Source organism: Eumetopias jubatus, unplaced genomic scaffold, assembly GCF_037043125.1.
Source record: "Eumetopias jubatus isolate StellerSeaLion01/CBP00866 unplaced genomic scaffold, mEumJub1_p1.0 scaffold_9, whole genome shotgun sequence".
NCBI classification, from domain to species: Eukaryota; Metazoa; Chordata; class Mammalia; order Carnivora; family Otariidae; genus Eumetopias; species Eumetopias jubatus.
This window is the reverse complement of record NW_028274815.1, coordinates 16,204,308-16,207,260: the sequence shown is the minus strand read 5'-3', so window position 1 is coordinate 16,207,260 and position 2,953 is coordinate 16,204,308.

The following is a 2,953-nucleotide window of genomic DNA, read 5'->3' as shown; positions in this document are numbered from 1 at the left end:
GGCCCTGGGTGACCTCCCAGCGAGGGCGAGAGGCTGCCCATAAAGGGCTAGGTGGTGGGAGAGGACAGGCCCCACCGTGTCGGCGCAGCCCGGGGTGGGGGGCGTGGAGGATAGGGTAGCTCCTTGGGCCTTCTTCAACCAGAGCCCGAGACTCCGCAATAAAAGCCTTAATGGGAAACACCTGGGCTCTGCTGGCTGGGCTGAGAGCCGGGGACGGGAGGGTGAGCGATGGAGGGTGAGCGTGGAGGACCTGGCTCCCCATCCCTTCTTTTGCTCGTGCTACATCTCTTGCAAGTGTTCCGCTGGACTCCCTGGGCCTGGGCTGGTGAGCATAGTGAGGTGGGGAAGGAGGCGCGGGAGGGGTCGCGGGGCATGGGCCCCTAGGGATCACCTGAGCCAAAGCGCTGGTTGTGTGGGTGCTTATTCTAGGCTTCTAGGAAGGTCCCATGTGTCAGAGCCACAAGCAGGCTAGGTCCTGGCTCTCCCCTGGCTTCCCCACAGAGGCTTGGGGGTGGGTGGGGTGGGGACTTGACTGGAGAGAGTGCAGGGAGGAGAAGGCTGAGGCCCTCCCCATCTGTGCCCCGCAACCCCAGCCCTGGGATGCCAGGGGGAGGGACTATCTGAGACCCAAAACGGGAGGCTTGGCTGATCCCAGAGCCCACTGGGGCTTGGCCTTGCCCAGCCTGGCCTTCAGAGGGCTTCAGTGCCTGGAGATGTGGTTGTGGGAAGGCGGCTAGGCTCCAGGCCCTCCACCTGTCCTTCCCTTGAGGGAGGTGCTCACAGGGCAGGACTTGCCTTGGGTGGGAGGGCACATCGAACCACGCATTTCTCTTTGGCTTCCCAAGATAGCTCAGCACTGGCCGGGCGGCAGCCATGGGGCTCACAGGCCCTGTGCTGACTGGCTGAACCCTTGGTCTCCTGGCTGGGAGTGCTGGGGGTCAACAACCAGGTGCGTCAGAAATTGGGAAAAAGATGTTCTGGCTCCGAGAGGATGCCACTTTGTGAACTGAGTTCCCACCTGTTGTGTGCCTTCCAAACCTTCCTCCCTACGCAAATTCCCACCCAGGGATTGGTGACCCCCCAGCCCAGCCTCAGGGCATCCGGGGCGGACAGAACATCTCTGCGCACATTAGAAGCAGTGCCCCCTCTGGACAGATCCAGCTCTGTGGGCAGAGGGCTTGGTGAGGGGGACATGCCTTGGTTTTGTCATTAGAAAGGAAGACACTTCCTTCAAGGTGTGACCAGTGGGCACAGAGGCACTGTCAGCCTTGAGGAGACCCTCCAACCCAGAGGAGAGGGTTTCCCTTGCACACACGCATCTCCGCCCTCTCTGCCCTTCCGCCATCCTCTGGCCACCCCCGGCCTCCCCATCTGTGCCCCCCAACCCCAGCCCTGGGATGCCTGGCGGAGGGAATATCTGAGACCCAAAACGGGAGACCTGACCCTGGAAAGGCTGGGAGGGGGCTGCGGGGCAGAGGCGAGGCCCTTGAATGCAGAAATCTTCAAGGGCTGTGGGAGGTGCAGCCCACTGGAAACCCCACTCTAACCACCCCCCCCCACCCCCCCCCGCCGCTGACGGTTCTGCCTCAGGCCGCCTTCCAGGAGGGGAAGGCCCTTGCTCCTTCTGGGCACCATGTGGGGAGGGAGGCCCCCGGCATCTGGAGATGAAAGGCATAGGGCCGGCTGCGGCCCCAGCCGCCCCTCCAGGGTTTCCCTCTGGTGCCATGTGGTCCCATCCAGCCCCCACCCCACCCCAGACACATGGAGTCACCAGCGTAGCCATAAACGCTCCGGGGCAGAGGAACTAGCCTTACCAGCTGGGCTGTGAGAGGCAGTGCCTTCATCCCAGCTCTTGAAAGCCGGAAGCCCCTCCCCATCCTGGTCCTCTTTAGGACACTGACCCTTCAGGGTGCGTCCTCTGGGGAAGAGGGACGAGGAGCCCAGAGCTTCAGACCAGCAGGCTCAGGGACACGCTCTAGGTCTTGGGGACATTCCTGCCCTACTGGGCTTCAGGTTTCGTCATCCGTGAAATAGGCTCAGAGAGTTGGGTCACGGGCAAGTGACAGGTGGCGCTAGGGTGGAACCCACAGCCACGGCTGCAGGCTTCCTTGAAGCCAGAGGGGCAGGCAGTGCTGCCTGGGACACGGCCCTCGTGGATCCTTTAGGACGTGGCTGCCCCTCAGCGCTTCTCCACATACATGAATTTCTGGAAATCACAACCCGGAGGATTCTTAGGGCTCTCAAGGCCATACCCTTGAAACGGAGGTTCAGAGAAGGGGAGTGATTGACTACTCAGAGGGGGAGCCAAGAGTTCCTGGGTCCCCTTGCTCCCAGCACAGTGTCTTTCCGCTGTTTGGGTGGTTGTCTAGGACCCCGTCTGGTTAGACTGCATGCATGTGGCACCTGTATCGTGACTGGGGCCTCCTTCCCGCCGGTGGGGATGGAGGGGACGGTCTCTCTGGAGAAGCAGAAGCAGATGCGCCTTCCCCCATGACTGTAGCTGTCACATGAGGCCACCCTTTCCCTTTGTCCCCAGTTACTGACTCACAGAATAGCAGTTAGTTCCTCGAAGAGAAAGGAGCTGTGGCCAGGGCGCGGTGGGAAGTGGTTGAGAGTTCCCTGGGCGGGTCATTTGCTAAGACCAGGCCCCAAGTTCGTGCAGTCGGGCTCCTGCCTGCAAAGCCTGGGGCAGGGCTGCACCCACAGGCAGGCATTCCTGAGCCCAGCAGGCGTGGGGACTGCGGAGGGGGAGGGGGCGGAGGGGCTGCAGCTGAGGATTCGGTCCATCACTGAGTTCCCACTGAGCGCCTACAGGATGCCCAGCCCCAGGCTCCCCAGCGGAATAGACCATTAGGGACCCCACGGTCCTGCTGGGGAGACACCCATCAGACTTGAGCACTTGGCACTGTGAGTTGACTCCAGGCCCTGTAGGAGCCAGGGAAGGAGGGAGAAG